The sequence below is a fragment of the Pygocentrus nattereri genome, chromosome 20 (assembly GCF_015220715.1).
Source record: "Pygocentrus nattereri isolate fPygNat1 chromosome 20, fPygNat1.pri, whole genome shotgun sequence".
NCBI lineage: Eukaryota > Metazoa > Chordata > Actinopteri > Characiformes > Serrasalmidae > Pygocentrus > Pygocentrus nattereri.
Window position 1 is genome coordinate 30,381,478 of NC_051230.1, and position 18,966 is coordinate 30,400,443.

The 18,966-nt window shown below is 40.3% G+C and overlaps 1 protein-coding gene across 2 annotated transcripts in view; it reads right to left on the reverse strand.

Annotated features, from left to right (window-relative positions):
* Positions 1-18,966, reverse strand: part of zmat4a (zinc finger, matrin-type 4a) — a 152,660-nt gene that overhangs the window by 97,249 nt on the left and 36,445 nt on the right. The window lies entirely within an intron of this gene.

Here is an 18,966-nt window from a genome sequence, read left to right on the forward strand (position 1 = left end):
TTAAGATGACAAGGATAAGGATGAGGGTGACACACTGAGGGTTACAGGTACGAAGGCCTGAAGACGTACACCAAATATGTAATGGCCATTAGTAGACAATTAAGGCCTGTGGACGACTTTCTCAAAAGATTTGTATTCATGGTAGTATTTTTCCTGGGCATTTTTACTTTTAGTAGCCTCTTTTGCGCGCCCCCTAGTGGCCATTCTGCCCACAGAATGGAAATCAATATACAATATATTATCAAATGAACTAATATTCCATAATTCTGTTATCAGATTAAATAGGACACTGGTAGCTCTCTATGCAAGAAAGGTTTGTTCTCTATGCTGAGCTGCCAACGAGCAAAGAGGAGTGAGAACCACCTACTGTGAAAACAATTTACACTTTTCCATGAAGATGGCCATGCTGAGATAAAACAGACAGCACAATTGCAGCTTCCATGAACAACCGCCACAATAAAAAGCATCTGAACACAATAAAAACGTTTTCAAATGTTGACTAGGTTTTGTAAATCATAGACTCAGTGAGAGAAAGATATTCCATCAATAGGCCTCATTCATGAATATCTTATATATATGGACGTTTTTCAGTTTTTAATATAATTTGAAAATGCCTGTTGGCTGTTGTTGGAGGAAACCTCGTATCTTCAAAATAGTAACTTTACAGGAGAAGGAAAAAGCCTACTTTACTTTTAATGGACGTCAATGGAACCAGACGTCTTTCCAAGCAATTTTGGGCTGTTTCTTTTGGTCCATTCATCATGAAATTTACACACACACACACCTTTGGGCTCTTAAATGTGTGTAGATTCTGTTTACACCTAAGAAGCAATCCCAAATAAGAAAACATTGGCCAATGGCAGAATCTTCATACCATCTGCATAAGTGCGTTTTTGAAAAGAAATCTCTTCTTAAGAACGATTGCAGAATGAGGCCCAGTGTTTTTTAAAGAAAAGCCATGCATAGTTCAACCGAAAGACAATGAAAACAGGTGGAAATTGCCTTTTATTTTTATGGTGGAAAGGGGTTAAAGTTGATCACGACAATGTGACTTCGATGAACATCCATGAACATTGAAAACAATGTTATAATCATGAAATCAGCCATTGTATACCACACATCATTATTTCTCTCAGCTGGCGAAAGGGATCAAAGCAGCAAGGTCCAAAGCAAGCATGGATCGGAGCATTGAATGAATGGGTTTGAAGGGAAAGGGCAGTCAGCCACAGTCCACTGCTGGGACACCATCCATCCGGTCAGTCATGCCAATAAATAATTACTGCAGGCGCCATTAAAACACAGACGAGCTGCACATCACAAATCTGTCGATGCCTTCGTTTGACAGCGCAACTGCTTTCGCCAAGCAAATCAATCCCCTCTCTCGGTTTATCTGAAACACTATTTGACGAGACCACTGCAGGAGGCAAAGGGAAAAGCAAGAGGTGGAGAGGGAGAAAGGAAGAGAGGGAGGATGGGAAGGGAAGAAAAAATGATGGCAACAAAAAGAGTGACACTCTGGGTCATTTGTATGGGAAGCTTTTCGTTTTCCCCACAATGGGGGATGGGATAACTGGAACATTCTCGGAAAGCAGCCATAAAGTAAGATACGCTGAGTCAGACATCAGTGGGTAAATATGAAATATGAAATATCTAAAATGTGCAGATGACAGATTGAGTGTGCGGAAAGTCTGAGAGAGAGAAGCGAAGAGAGAACTGTTCGTTCAGACCTTGGAAGGCTCAAGGACTGATCTCTATCCGAGACTTAGATAGAGAATGAGAATGAAAGAGCTGAAGGTTATTGTGGCTGATAGACAATAGGCCAGATTCATAAATGCAGATTTACCAGGACATCAGAAACAAACATTGTCTGGGTAACACATTTGCTCATTCATGGACGTTGTGTGATAATGCCCTTCTCTCTCATTTGCCTGTGCCATTAGTGATTGATGAAAGAACAGCATCCCACAAATAATACCTGGGCCAGTCCCCTGGTCAGTTTCCCTGCTAAAAAGCTGAAGTGAAATTAATTCTGTTTACTGTAATTTCATCAAAAATGTTGGGTCATACAAGCAAGTCATTAGTGCCGTAGTGTTTGAGTCCAGTGTCGGACATTAATCTAGAGATGAGATGTATCGTTCTGTCCTCTCTGACTTGTCTAGGGCTCAATGACATTTAAACGCCAGTTAACTTGGTCTCAGTAGTATTTGTACTTGGACTTGTTGTGGTCTTGATAGCATTTGTACTCGACCTTGTATTGGGGTCAGTAGTAGCAGATTTGTCCTGCTCTTCATTGTATTTGTCCTGCTCTTCATTGTATTTGTCCTCAGATTTGTCCTGCTCTTCATTGTATTTGTCCTCAGATTTGTCCTGCTCTTCATTGTATTTGTCCTCAGATTTGTCCTGCCCTTCATAGTATTTGTCCTCAGATTTGTCCTGCTCTTCATTGTATTTGTCCTCAGATTTGTCCTGCTCTTCATTGTATTTGTCCTCAGATCTGTCCTGCTCTTCATTGTATTTGTCCTCAGATCTGTCTACTCAGGTTTGTCCTGCTCTTCATTGTATTTGTCCTCAGATTTGTCCTGCTCTTCATAGTATTTGTCCTCAGATCTGTCCTGCTCTTCATTGTATTTGTCCTCAGATCTGTCTACTCAGGTTTGTCCTGCTCTTCATAGTATTTGTACTCAGATCTGTATACTCAGATTTGTCCTGCTATTCATTGTATTTGTCCTCAGATTTGTCCTGCTCTTCATTGTATTTGTCCTCAGATCTGTCCTGCTCTTCATTGTATTTGTCCTCAGATCTGTCTACTCAGGTTTGTCCTGCTCTTCATTGTATTTGTCCTCAGATTTGTCCTGCTCTTCATAGTATTTGTCCTCAGATCTGTCCTGCTCTTCATTGTATTTGTCCTCAGATCTGTCTACTCAGGTTTGTCCTGCTCTTCATAGTATTTGTACTCAGATTTGTCCTGCTCTTCATAGTATTTGTCCTCAGATTTGTCCTGCTCTTCATTGTATTTGTCCTCAGATTTGTCCTGCTCTTCATAATATTTGTCCTCAGATTTGTCCTGCTCTTCATAGTATTTGTACTCAGATTTGTCCTGCTCTTCATTGTATTTGTCCTCAGATTTGTCCTGCTCTTCATAGTATTTGTCCTCAGATTTGTCCTGCTCTTCATTGTATTTGTCCTCAGATCTGTCTACTCAGGTTTGTCCTGCTCTTCATAGTATTTGTACTCAGATCTGTATACTCAGATTTGTCCTGCTATTCATTGTATTTGTCCTCAGATTTGTCCTGCTCTTCATAATATTTGTCCTCAGATTTGTCCTGCTCTTCATAGTATTTGTCCTCAGATTTGTCCTGCTCTTCATAGTATTTGTACTCAGATTTGTCCTGCTCTTCATAGTATTTGTCCTCAGATTTGTCCTGCTCTTCATTGTATTTGTCCTCAGATTTGTCCTGCTCTTCATAGTATTTGTACTCAGATTTGTCCTGCTCTTCATAGTATTTGTCATCAGATATGTCCTGCTCTTCATAGTATTTGTCCTCAGATTTGTCCTGCTCTTCATAGTATTTGTCCTCAGATTTGTCCTGCTCTTCATAGTATTTGTACTCAGATCTGTCCTGCTCTTCATTGTATTTGTCCTCAGATTTGTCCTGCTCTTCATAGTATTTGTCCTCAGATTTGTCCTGCTCTTCATAGTATTTGTCCTCAGATTTGTCCTGCTCTTCATTGTATTTGTCCTCAGATTTGTCGTGCTCTTCATAGTATTTGTCCTCAGATTTGTCCTGCTCTTCATAGTATTTGTCCTCAGATCTGTCCTGCTCTACATTGTATTTGTCCTCAGATCTGTCTACTCAGGTTTGTCCTGCTCTTCATAGTATTTGTCCTCAGATTTGTCCTGCTCTTCATTGTATTTGTCCTCAGATTTGTCCTGCTCTTCATAGTATTTGTACTCAGATGTATCTTGGTCTTGATATTATTTGCAATCAGTATTTTCTTGGTCTCAGAAGTATTTGTCCGCAATCTTGTTTAAGCTTCATAGTATTTGTACTCTGATTTGTTGTGCTCTTCACAGTATTTGTACATGTACTCTTTGACCTAAGACACCTGTAAAAACTACTGCAGTGGGAATATACACTGATCACTGCCCCATTTAATTTAGGAATAGGACTTTTTGCATGGCATGCTGCTGAGTTTTATGAATCTGGCCTAATGAGTTTCCAGGATTAGCCCAAAAATGTGCAGTAGATGCACAAAACACAGTAGAAAACCTTCAGAATCTGTTCTTATGCACAATGACTACATGCATATGCATGAAACTCGGATCCCCATTGTCTTACAAGCCAAACTAGAGCAACTATATGGACTAGCATTGCTGATTACTGTTGCCATAAGTGTAATTGGGTCCTCTGAGGTTAAATCCTGTGCCTGCGGCAATGTGAATAAGATAATATGCAATCGCTGATGGTGCATTCAACTGTGCAGTGTCAGAAGGAGTGATCCATTATGTGGAGACTATTGGAACTCCGATATGAACCTCACAGTCATGAAATCATTCTCTCCCCACCCCTCCACTGCGAATTTACTCCCGTCAGTCACTCTGTGGCGAGCTTGTGTGAAAGTCAGCAGGGTTATAATGTGGCATCGGCGGAGCAAGAGCCTGAGGGAAATCAGACGGAGATTTTCAAACTGAAACGTAGAACATGATTGACGTGGATTCCAGCAGTAATGAACTCTCCCTGGAGGAGGAACCAGACGTGCTGAAAAATGCCCTGACATCAGCCTAAATACCAGAGGTAGAGTCCTACCTTCCACAAATGGAATCACAGTTGCCAGACAAAAAAGACTCTAAAGCCTTTTCCGACCTAATCAGGGCTGAAGAGAAATATCTATACTGCGTTAGCAGCAACAGCCAGGTCACTGGACCAGGTACTCAGTAGTTAACAACCAGGCCAGACCTAGTAGAGCACCAAAACTGTCGTCATTAGGTAAAAGATGAAGCTTTCACCTTTGAGAGACAGGAAAAAACTATGTCCACTTGAGATTCAGATGTGGAAAAAATTCTGTCCAGCCTTCCTGGATCTGAAAGGATGTTTAGCTGTCAAGAAGCCTTCACTGAAAAAATGACATAGACACATCAAATGCAGAAGCTGCTGACAACAATGGACTGCCCAACCCCAAATCCAGGCCTCAATATCACTGAATATGTTTGGGTTTACTTGGATTGTGAGAAACAGAAAATTCTACTTCAAATTCAATTCAATGTCTAAGACTGAACTTTGGAATTATGAAAAATATTCCTGTAGATTTCTTTGCAAACCTGAAAGTGAGTCTCATGAAAAGAATGGTAGCTGTATTAAAAGTAATAAATACTGAAAATGTCGATATAATATTTAGTTGATAAGGATTCTGTTTAATGTTTTGACTGAAATGGCTGTTTTGACTGGAAATAAATACAAAAAGGCTGCTAAATTATCGACAATATGGATAATGTGACCACTGGACTGAAGGCTCTGCCATCTCTGTAAGCTATATAAGTGTGTGTGTGTGTGTGTGTGTGTATGTATATATATATTGATTTAGTGATCTACTTCTTTTAGGCTACACATTAATTTGCAGGACTTTTCATCTCGCTTGCTTAGTCCTGCTCCCGCCTTCAGTGGGCTGGTTTCCCGCCCAATCTCGTGCACAACACTGAAAACCAGTCCCACAGCACAAGATACTGTGGTGGGTCCCGCAGGTCCAGGGTGACTCCACAGCAGTGCAGACCACTATAGTGAGGAACTGCAATTCAGAAGAAGAGCTTTAATGAACTGTTTCAGAACCATTAGAATCTTGCAAGTCAGTGGAATCCTTGTAAACATAAAAAGCAAGGTTAAATGAATGGCACACTAGCTCCTGCAAAGTTCACAGCTTGGAACTAGTTGGGATTTCACAATCAGGTGAACTGTGCCATGCAGAGTGCCATTATAAACTGATTCCCTACAAAGCTACAAAGAGCTGCTACAGTCTGTTTTCCTATGAACATCAAGACATCATGCTGTGATTTCCGTGGATGCAGAACTAATTATATGTTGTTAAAACTATTCAAATAGATTTCTGTCACTCATTTCTACTGTATATAAGGGTAGGTTATGGGCTGGGTCCTGTTTCCTGAAGCGTTTCGAAATGAATTAATCAGATGCTGCGTGCTCCCCGCTGCCTTCGGAGGAGAAAATGAGGGAGACTGCCATCAGGACGCACAAATTAAAAGCAGTCGAAGCCTAATGGATGCGACATGCTAGGTGCACCCCCATACTGAGATCCATCTGAAGGAAGGCAACCTTACAACCATGAGCCATCTGCAGTCTTTTGTGTTTTGTCTCATAAAAGCACCAACTTTCCTCCAACTAAACAAGACCTTCGCAACATATTGCATATCTCTAGAGATTGCAGGCAAATCCAACAAATAATCAGTCAATCAATTATTCAAGTCAGCTCATCCAAAGATCAGTAGTTCCCAGAGGTATTCACTCAGAGATTGCTTCATTCAGCCCAATGAATCCTGCTCTGAAAGGTGCCACCTTGATGAAAGTCTCCCATGTGTTGTTCCGGGAAACTGTCAATAGTAATTTAGTGCATGACCAAGTTTCATGATTGTGGATCTCGCTTGTGGTGCCAGGTTTTCAAAACTTATCCAATCACATTTGGGCTTTTTGGCCTCTGAATTGAATCAAGGCTCTCTAAGGAAGTTAAGCCAAAAGCAAAATCCGACTGAAGCCTTTTATAAGAGCACATAATGTCAAAGATTTTTTTTACAGAACTGTGAGTCTTACAATTATCATAGCACCCTCTAAAACCCGCCCCAATGTTCTCTAATTTGTGCTCCTTCAATGTTCAGAGTCTTACAATTATTGTCAACCTTGTATAAAATTCATGTCATTTAGATACTTTCTACCAACTATTTCTTGACAAATGTAACTTCACTTTGAGTAGAAGGAATGCACAAACCTTGCAAATGATCGATTGTGAGTAGTTTGTACTGCAGAGGCAAAGAAATACAGATTGGCAAATATTATTTAGTATATTATTTAGTATTTAGTGTGTCCACTCTTTACCTTTGTTACACCGTCCACACTTTTCAGGAGACTCGCTTTCAGTTTTTCAAAGAAATCTGCATCCACACCTTCCAAAGTTCAGTCCTAGAAGTTGGTTTCATTTTCAGCGTCATAACCTCCAAGTAATCCCCATTGCAAATAAAGATGTTAGCTCACTGAACTGTTTGTGCAAGAGGAAACGTTTATTTTTATTGCATGTAGTGTATTTCTCACATTTACATGCTTAATTGGAGTTCTTTGGAGGGGGGTCCTTTCAGCCATGCTAACTTACATTACATCCGACAGGCTTTTTTGTATGTCAGACAATGTTGATGAGTCACCGTCGGCCCTACAGTGTGCTCCACCTTCATGGGCTGCTAAATTGGTTTAGAAATCACACTCAGTTTGTTCTCGCGCTATTATGTCAATGTTCCCAATCACATTTAGCCCAAAAACTTCTGTTATGGGTACCTTTGTTCAGCCAAAGAAGCTAGAAAGTAATGTGCAACTTTCTACAGTATCGTGCAACAGAGTCATCATTTCAGGATATTTCTACCATGTTGTGCTCTGCTTAGAAGGAATGAATTTGTGCATTAGTTCTTCTAAATATCACCATTGATTTACTGTCATTCCACTGTAATTGCAACATTTTCTTCCCTTTTTTGAAAATAGCCAGGGCAGTCTCATTATTTCACTCTTTTCTTGGCCTACTCTGCAGCGACGCTTATCAAAAACTTAGAAAACTCTAGATTTGAATAGATCTTTCGATGTCTTCTGTCAGTCACTCTGAGGAAAGTGTTCTGTAAAAAGTGTTTGCACAGCATAATCATATTTATTCAGAAAAAGAAAGCAGTCTGAATAAACACTTCATTGGCCAATAAAGAGCCTTCCTCTCACATTATATGCTTTTACTGTTTATTCTGAACCAAACTAGTAGATGTAATGCTCTACAAAGCTTTAGGAACTCAGAGGTCAGGCAGGCTATTCTGGAATATTATACCCGCTGACATAGATTTACATAAACAGCACTTACACTCACTGGCCACTTTATTAGGTACACTAGTAAAAGGCTGGACCCTCTTTTGCCTTCAGAACTGCCTTAATTCTTCATGGCAGACTTTCATCAAGGTGTTGGAAACGTTCCTCAGAGATTCTGGTTGGTTATTTGAGTTCCTGTTGCCTTTCTATCATCTGGAACCAGTCTGCCCATTCTCCTCTGACCTCTCACATCAACAAGGCATTTTCGTCCACACAACTGACCGCTCACTGGATATTTCCTCTTTTTCGGACCGTTCTCTGTAAACCCTAGAGATGGTTGTGTGTGAAAATCCCAGTAGATCAGCAGTTTCTGAAATACTCAGACCAGCCCGTCTGGCACCAACAACCACGCCACGTTCAAAGCCCCTTAAATCCCCTTTCTTCCCCGTTCTGATGCTCGGTCTGCACTTCAGCAAGTTGTCTTGACCACCTCTACATGCGTAAATGCATTGAGTTGCAGCCGTATGATTGGCTGATTAGCTATTTGTGTTAACAAGCAATTGAACACCTAATAAAGTGGCTGGTGAGTGTGTATCTGATTTGCATGTGTGAGTGTGAGACGTGGGTAACATGATAGTTACGTCTGTTTCATTTTATATGGCCATATTAGCTCATTTTTTCATTACTTTTCTCCATCAATCAAAGGAAAAGTTCTGCTAAATCTCCTCAGAACGAATCTGCGGTGAGAATGGCAGTGGTGGTAAATCAGTCGGAATTATTATACTGGAAAGATGTTACTAAGGAACGTGTAATTCATCTGGAGGGTTGTGCTGTTTTCTTGTTTAAATTCCTTAAACTGAAAACATTTTGGATCAAAGACCAAACGATTCCCTAACTTATGTTTTTTTTAACTGTTTTTGATTTTATTTATTATGTCCATTTTACACAAGACAATTTAATCAGACATTTTTCAAACATTAACTTCGGATTGCTTACAATAAAGGGTTAAAAGAATGTCTTGCAAAAATTCAAATGTAAACGATTTCCCACTAACCCCAGATGAGTTGATCAGTTAAAATATGTTTGATATCTTAGGTTTGACTCTACTTTAGTGCCCTGTGATGGACTGGCGACCTGTCCAGAGTGTATCCTGCCTTCCGCCCGAAGACTGCTGGGATAAGCTCCAGCACCCCCCGCGACCCTGACGGAGAAGCGGCTTAGGAAATCGATGGACTCTACTTTAGAACTGGAGCTGTGAGGCTAACAGGGCTCAAATGACCACAGAGACAGTGTCTGTAGTCAGAAGGATTTCCCTGATTTCCCGGTTTATTAATCAGAATAGCAGGATTTATATACATACAAACGGCATGATCATCATGCAGGTATATGTTGGTTAGTGTAGTGGGTAACACCTCTGCCTTCTACGCTGTAGACTGGGGTTCAATCGCCCACCTGGGTAAACACCCTACACTATACCAATAAGAGTCCTTGGGCAAGATTCTTAACATCACCTTCGCCTACTTGTGTAAAATGATCAAGTTGTAAGTCGCTCTGGATAAGAGCGTCAGCCAAATGTAGGTATGTAGCATTAGCCACCTGTAAGGCCTTGCTTACTGTACTAGGGCTAGAAGCTGAGTACTGAATAAAACTAAACTTTTAGCTTTTTGTTTTGTTTTTTAGTGAGTCTTACTGTGTTCTAAACCACATTGACATATCAAATTAAGACCTGGATGCAATTTGAGACGTTTTGGACGCATATTTATGGACACAGTTTGGGTGACTACTGAACTTTAGTGCTTGTTAGCAATCATAGCCTTGCAGCTTCAGTTCTAAAGTAAATAAGCATAATTTGGACTTCATTTGGGGCAAGTGGAAAAAATCATTATTTTTTTTTCTGCAAAAAAATCCATTTAAAGAAGACTTTGATGCAGTTTGAGCCATTTTTGGGCTGTATTTACTGAAAGACTTGCACAACTATTGAGTTATACTGTTTGTGGGCCTCGAAGCTCCATTTCGGAAGTAAAGAAGCTAAACTTGGAGACCACAAGTTTTGGCTGATGGACTATATCTGGGGTAAGTGGAAAGTTGTGTACATTTGAACTGATTAGTCTGAGAGCTTAAGCCTTATTTTGCATGATATCAAATGCTTTTGCACTAAAAGAGAAGATCTGAGGCTGAAAATGTCCAAGCTGCACAAAAGCCAGCATCGCTTTAGATCTTGGAGATGCTATGAAGCAGTGGGGGAGCGTTAGCTTGGACAGCCTGAGAACCCGAGCCTAACAAAGTGTCTTCGTTAATATTCTGTGGAACTTCTGGACGTACAAGACTTCATTGTGCAGCCTAGGGACTTTCATTTGTTGTGTTTTCTCTCCTTTCCCTATATTTGTGTTTGTTTTTAGCTCTGGCAAACCATCACAGTACACCTTGTTCCTATTCCAGAGGTATTTCTTTCCCCTCTACCTATTAGCACTTTCTCCTTGCAATTTGTTTGGCGCTTAAGGGGCCAAGAACAACAGAAAAATAAGGAAAAAAAATCATCAGCCAGGAGGAAACAGAGAGGAATTACACCGTAGCTGCCCGTGTGCATTTAAATCTGCTCTGATTAAAAACAAATAATAGCCTTTAAACTGGCCGATACCTGTCTGAAGGCCTCTAATGTGTCTTCTAGGCCTTCACTGCTGCCGGAAAGCGCCCCCTTTTGTGGAAATGGAGACTCTTGTAAGAAATATCAAAACGATTTTCAATGCTCTAAAATTGGAAAAACAGTTCAATACTTTTCAATACACTCCAGTCAATACCGTCCATATATGGAAACTAAGCAGCGGCCCATTTTAAATTTGAAATGGTGATTTTCATTTCAGGTGCGCACCAGATACTATTAAGTGAGCACAAGGTACTACATGGTGAACACTAGATACTACGTGGTGAGCTCCCATTACCATGTGGTGAGCACCTGATGCCATCACCACATAGTATCTGGTGCCCACTTGATGGCATTGGGTGCTCAACTGATGCATCGGGCGCATAATTGATAGTATCTTACTATCAAGTGAGCACCCGTTACTATGTGGTGAGCACCCGATGCCATCACCACATAGTATCTGGTGCTCACTTGATAGCATTAGGTGCTCAACTGATAGTATCGGGGGCTCACTTGATAGTATCTTGCTATCAAGTGAGCACCTGTTACTTTGGGGTGAGCACCCGATGCCATCACCACGTAGTGTCTGGTGCTCATTTGATAGTATCTGGTGCTCACCACATAGTATTGGGTGCTCACTTTATAGTATTATAAAAAGAATATACAATAAAAATAATATACATATACATATATATATATATATATATATATATATATATATATATATATATATATGTATATCAGTCAGAACAGAACTCAGTCCAGATATGGAAACTAAGCCTCTCATTTACATACTGTTTAGCATACAGCGGTTTAGCTCCACCCATTCACACTGAAGCTATGAGTATTTTAGCCTGGACTATGTTTTGAATGAGGAACATTATCAGAACAGCTGCCCTATATTTTGTATATATATCAGTCTTAACCTCTTTCTGCAGCCCCCCTAGTGGCAATTCTACCCGCAGAAAGGAAACTGACTAATATTTTTAAATAACATAATCAATAAAATATTTTCCCCCGCTTTGCGTTTTTACACAATTCCATCAAAATATGTTCCATATCCAATCCAGTATATTCCAAAGAATGCTTAGCGCGAAAGCTAAAGGACCTCCACTGTGAAAAGGATTAGTAGCAGGCACAACCTCTTTAATTCTCTATTGCAGGATGTTGCCTCAGGGCAACAAACTAATTTTCCTCATTTTACGGTGATATGATACATATTAAATGGCAATAAAATTATTAATAATTAAGGTAATACTTTGAATGAAGCAAAAAGCGCTTATACTTGGTCACCGTAAGCCTAAGTGAGCACTTTTAAGCGTGTTTTGGCAAGGTGCGTATACATTTCTGTACCAAAAACAATGTAAAAATTAAAAAATCAGACAAAAAAAGCAACTTTTTATTATTTTATATCGACCAAAATATGAAGAACTTTTATCTACAGGGTTGTCAAGGCCATTTTTACAGCATTCAGTATCATTTGAATATTTTCGTGGTAAAAAATTGCCGAAAAATGTTTGTTGCCTAGAAGCAACAGTGGTATGCAGTAGGTATACAGTGAAATGTGTTTTTCATATTTTTGTTTTAGAATTTTGTTTCACTTTTGTAGTATTAATGGCTAGCAACATGATCCAGTCAATTCTGTTATATGGCAGTCACCATACAGTATGCACTGTTTTTAATTTTAGTAATAATCAGGTCCATTTTAGGCAAGAAAAGAGAAGATTTTTTTAAACATTGATCTCTGAATGCATGTGGCATGTGGTTATTTCTAATTCTAAAAATGAATTATGGCTTTTTGATACATAAAGCTACAGAAACATTGAACATCTTTTTTAGCTGTAGCCGCTAGAATCCATCCAAAAAAACGTGCATGTGTTACTTTTCACCACGGTATTCGTTTGATATCTAGAACACTAGGTGTTCTAGCTGCATCAAAGTCAGAGTTCCGGTATGGTGACAGCCCTAATCTGTGCATAAATGACCGCGGCCTATTTCGTAAGAGGTCCAAATGCGAAAATCGTTCTCATGGGCCCAAGTGTTGCATGCCGTGTTTTCCTCCTTCACCCATCTGTCAGAAACACATCAGTCAAGGACAGACGGATGACTCAGTGGAGAATTGGACGGCTGTTTCATCTCTGTGGGCCGAAGGCTGATAGAACCCCCCCCTTTTTTTTCGTTTTCTCCGGCTGTCACTCTTCACCACGTCAAAACAATCAGAGCCTGTTACTCGTGAACAGCGGAAAAAAACCTTTTATGGTACACATCCGTGCTGTGAGCACGTGTTGGTCGTCGCTCAGATGACTCATGACTCTTTAGAAAGAATAATACGAATAATGTTTTCTGGAGGTGCCACTGGAGGAAAGCATCTTTGCGTATAAATCAGAGAGACAGAACTGTGTTACGTCTCTGCTATGGGCGTCCTGTATAGGCAAATCCTATATGGGTCTAAGAGATGCATCATAGCCTGCCATAGTCGGTACTTACGCAATGTACAGTGCTGCGCATGTCATTTATTTCATTTCCACTTAAAACAACCATTAAACACAAGTTATTCCAGTCTGAAGAAGATTCGATATAAAATAAACTACTTGAAAGGTGAAAAAAGTGGGAAAAAAACCCAAAACAATATTTAAAAAAATGATTAAAACATATAGACAAAATGGGATTCCTAACAACCACCTGCAAGGCCTAGTAGACCACACACCTTATCTAAGCCGCTTGGGATCTATCCTGGGTTGCGGGGGGTGCTAGAGCCTATCCCAGCAGTCATTAGGCAGAAAGCAGGAAACATCCTGGTCAGGTTGCCAGTCCATCCCAGGGCAGACGCCTGGTAGACCACTAAAACTAAACGTGTCCCCATCAGATAAACATCACTTAAAGCTTTTTATCTTTGTTTTTTGGAGAGAATCGATATCAGTGCTCTACTCTTGCTTCAGATCTGGTGTTTTTGTCAGTGTTTCCAGTATGAGAAGACAGCTCAACGCTGTGGGTCTAAAAAGGTGTGTCGCTGTCAAGAAGCCCTAAGTGAGAAAAGGCAACACCCAGAAAAGGGTCCCACTTTGTTTGGAAAGCTCCCAGTAGACGATGTATATGATATATGCTCAAATTATTCCCAAACTATCTGATGAAAAGTTGATTCTCAGCTGTATTAGGATTAGGGTTCAGGTTAGGATCATGTGTTGGCAATAATATCTGCCTGCAGAGCTACAAAACCACAGTTTCATGCCAGCAGTTTCAGTCCAGGGTCAAGCCAGTGGCATTTAGCGCATGTGCCAAAACTTGTTTTGGTTTCTCCCAGCCAGTTTTAGGCTAATCAACATTTTAGTCGTTAGTTGTTAAGATTATACTTAAGCTTGAGACTAAAACAAACTTTGGTTTGAATGGAGTAAAAGACATCACCCAAAATGACTTGGAAAAATGTCTAGTTCCATTGACTTACAGTAAAAGTAAAGTAGATGTTTTCCTTCTCCTGTAAGATGATCATTTTGGAGATATGAGGTTTTGTTCTGACAACAGCGATACACAGAGGAGACTGGCCACTGGTTGAAATACACATGGGAACGCTCATAACGCTCAGCTTTCCTATGAGGACCTTCTTTAAATGGCACATTCGCACTGTCCTACAGTGTATGCATTCCATTAGACAGACTTAAGGTGGATCTGTTGAATGTAAGTTAAATGCAAGACAGGAATCTACAGCGCATCTACTGGGGGTTATCCAAGAAAAGTGGTCCCCAAAACAGGAAAAAAACATCTACCCTAACACAATAAAACTGAACATATGAGATGTGGAGTAAGGCTTTATATTTTTATGCAAAAGAGTCTAAATTTGCATTTGGGATTTCTTAGATAGTGAGATGCAGAAAGTGCAGCCAAGTTCTTAGACTTAACTTTGGAGGTGTGGAAAAACATCCCACCAAATTTTGTTTCAAAACTAAAAGCGAATCTCCTGAAAAGAATAGGAGCTCTGAAATGTCCAATTTCCTCAGGAATATGTGTCTTTTCCTCCAGTGAAGGCCTTGATGGAAATAAAAAAACGCACAAAAGGCTGGTCTCTGGCTTTTGCACAGACCTCTATGATAAGATCAAAATCAGAAACTTAAAAGTGTGACAATCTGCTTTGCTATTCATGGCCATTTCAATGTGGGGTACATCAGGAATGGCTGTTTTAATTACGTGTAGCACGGCTTGCTTTGATGTTATGGTGTAGTCAGAACCGTCTGAACGTTAGTCCCTTCAGCTGGCCAAGGGATCCATAAATTACACAAACTTCTGCTGTCTTTGACTACAAAGAGCATTAATCTTGAAAGAAATCCAATTATCCAAGATTTTTTTGCTCCATACATAGCTCATTTATTCATTTTTGGCCTTGCTGTTAAGACATTGTGGGTGGAATATCATGCGATGATTAGCCATACGATGATTAGCCAGTCGGCCTCGCACATCTGTTACATCCAAATGATTGTATTTTGAGTCGCGTCCAAATTAAGCTCTGGTTAACGATGAGGCCATGCTGGAATGCAGCCGTTAAGCGTACACTAAACGTGTTGACTGTGTACAACACAGTTGCCTGGACATAGAGAAGCTGTTCGGGGGGAAGCTTAAGCAATCGTGGAGAAGCTAATTGTGACAGCCAGATTTAGGGGGACAATTAAGCGGCGACGCTGATCATCGACGGGGTAATGACACGGAAGGAGTGATTAACTCAGCTAGTCCACATCGCAGCCCATTTCGCCTCTCCCGAGATGGAACTAAAGAAGGCCAACCCGAACTGCACTGAGAGAAGGCCCAGATCATCAAATAGACATCCAGGCACAAACAATTGGTGGGACACTAACTAGAACCTTCCTTTTGCAGCAAAAAAAAATGTTTTTGAATGTTCTGATTATGGCAGCTTATGGCAAGCAAAACTTTATGGAGATCATCTACAGTCAGGTCCATAAATATTTGGGCACCAACAAAGGCATTTCCATCTACAACCCCCGTTCCCAAAAAGTTGGGACACTGGAAATAAAAATAAAATTCAATGACTGTTCCCAATCATTTAAGCTCTATATATGGTTGAAAATAGTACAAAAACAGCATAGCAAATGTTGAAACTAAGAAATTGTATTATATTTTTTTGAAAAATAAAGGAGACTGAGGAGACTCTGCTGTAGTTTTGAAAGTGAAATGTTTTCCCATTTTTGCTTAACATAGACTTTTCGCTGTTCAACAGTTTGGGGTCTCGTTTTATAATGTGCCAAATGTTTTCAGTGGTGACAGGTCTGGACTGCAGGCAGGCCAGTTTAGCACCCAGAGTCTTTTAGTACAGAGCAATGCTGTTGTAAATACATGCATTGTTCTGCTGAAATAAGCAAGGCCTTCCCTGAAAAAGATGTCATCTAGATGGCAGCATATGTTGCCAAAACCTATAAATATCGTTCAGCACTAACGGTGCCTTCACAGTTGTATACGTCACCCATGCCATTTGCACTAATGCTCCCCTGCACCATCAAGAATACTGGCTTTTGCACTGTGCACTGATAACAAGCTGAGTGGTCTTTAGCCTGGAGGACAGTGTCAATGATTTCCAAAAAGAAATTCAAATGTTGATTCATCGGAACACAGGACCCTTTACACTTCCCCTCAGTCCATTATAAATGAGCTCCGGCCCAGAGAAGGTGGCAGCGTTTCTGGATCCTCTTTGCTATTTTATGTTGAGAACTGTTATTCATGAATTGTTGCACTATTTGTGTAGTCTTTCACAGCGGTGTGGTGAACCCCTCCTCATCTTTACTTATGACTCAGCCTCTCTGGGATGCTCTTTTCATATCCAATCATGTTGACAATACAATTTCACAGTTTCAAAATTTGATATAATGTCCTTGAAGCATTTTGTTTATATTTACATTTTTCACAGCATTCATTTTTGGAAATGGGGTAGTACAACAGCATGGCGTTTATATTAAATACTGAATATGAGCTCAAAGTGCAGACTGTCAGGTTTCAATTTAGGGTATATGCATTCAGTTATTGTATTTACACACTCCCATTTTTAGAGGCTCGAAAGTAACTGGACAACTGCTGCTTAGCTGTTCTATGGCCAGGTGTGTGTTGTTCCATTATTTTTCTTTACTTAAATGTAAAAGTCCTGGACCTGATTTCAAATGAAGTATTTGCATTTGGAATCTATTAACACTCAATATGAAGTCCAAAGAGCTTTATCACTAATTAAGCAAGCAATAATTTGGCTGGAAAATCAAAACAAACTCATCAGAGAAATGGCAAAAACATCAGGTGTTGCCAAAACAACATTTTGGGATCTGATGAGCTCAGAGACACCAAAAGGCCCAAAGGACCATGGAAAACAACTTGGGTGGATTTCATATCTCTGGGGTGGATTTCACTCTATATGGCAGAAGAAAAAAAGTTTTGTCATGCTTTCTAAATCCGAATTTCCTAACCCCGGTCCAGATTTAACACCTGCCCAACATATTTTAGTACTTTTTTGGCCCCTAACACACACATTCCAACTAGTCAGCTTATTCACAAGTCCTGTCTGAAGTTGAGTGAATGAGTTAGCGAAGGAAACCACCTAAATGTGGAAGACAGGGGTACTCTAGGACCATGATAAGAAGCCCGTCTTCTAAGCAAAAGGAAAACATTTGGAAGAGCAGCTCAGAGTCTGTAAATACAGAATGTGCTTTAATTGGAAAGGTTATTAATAAGTGAGGAGTGTAATTATTATGTAATTACACATAAACGACTACATAATATCAAACACAATGCACAATAACAACTCTAGACTTATAGGGTTAAAATGCTAAGTGGATCCATGTTAGCACTGATATTAGCGTGCTTTTACTCCTTGTTTGTATTCGCCTCTGCTGATCTGAATGAGCGTGCTCTGTGTTTGCCTCTCCGGCTTTGAATGGATGTGTTTTAAGGTCAGTTGCAGTGGGCTGGGTGATGCATGGTCCCTGTGGATAGCATCAACACACTGCTTCTCTAATCGAGAATGGCGGAATGCTCGGAGAAGAGGGGGAAGCCCTTAGCTTAGGAAGCAGAGAGGAAAAGAGTAGCTGGAGAGAGCTTAGAGCCAAGAGAGGAGCTTTTAAAGATACAATAGCTACAGTTTAAAGTCATCTGTATCTTCACAAAGAAGCCATATACCATTATATACCCATCAGGCATAACATTATGACCGCCTCCTCGTTTCTTCGCTCATTATCCATTTTATCAGCTCCACTTATTATATAGGGGCACTTTGTAGTTCAACAATTACAGACTGTAGTCCATCTGTTTCTCTGCATACTTTGTTACGCCCTTTTACCCTGTTCTTCAATGCTGTGAAGATCCACTACTGTGTCTGATCAACTCACACTAACACACCACCACCATGTCAGTGTTACTGCAGCGCTGAGAATGATCCACCACCCAAATAGTACCTGCTCTGTAAGGGTCTATAGGGGTCCTGACCAATGAAAGTATCACAAAGTATCAGAGAAACAGATGGACTACAGTCTGTGACTGTAGAACTACAAAGTGCAGCTATACAGTAAGTGGAACTGATAAAATGGACAAAGAGCGTAAAAAGGTGGTCATAATATTATGACTGATTGGTGTATAAACACAATAAAAATGGCTTTGTGATTTATAGACAGTGGTATAAACCACGTTCAGGCCTTATAATTTCAGCTTACTACTCCAAATGTAATAAAATTAACATTACGCCACCATTTGTATTCAAGTACCGGGATTTGATACTGAAATTACTGTTCAGGTACTGTAAAAGAATCAGATACAGGGTGCAACAAGCATGAGGTCACATGGCTGGTCAAGTACTTGACATGCTCCAGCATTACTGAAGCTACATGTGCAGAAAGTGTTGAATAATAAATGCTTTGGCAAGAGAGACAAATGGACAGAAGTGGACCATCATATAAAAGGGGGCCGCTTAGCAGGGGAGCAGGGGTGTCCTTGACGGCTGCCGATATCAGCGTGACGGACGAGAAATATTAAAGCCTCTGATGTTCCTTCTCCCCTCTTCCACCATTCATACATATGTAAGAGCAAAGACTGCTGATTCGGGGAGCTGTCTAAACAGAGAGAGTGAGGAAAAGAGGGAGCAAATGATAGAAAGACACAGAATCACTGTAGCAAAACCAAAAGGGATCAAAGAGTCGGTGTTTGGCAGGGCTTAGAGGATACAGCGGTTCGCCTACACAAGACAAATGTATTCAAATGTTAATCACCCAAAAGCAAAGACCGCATGCATGCTGACAT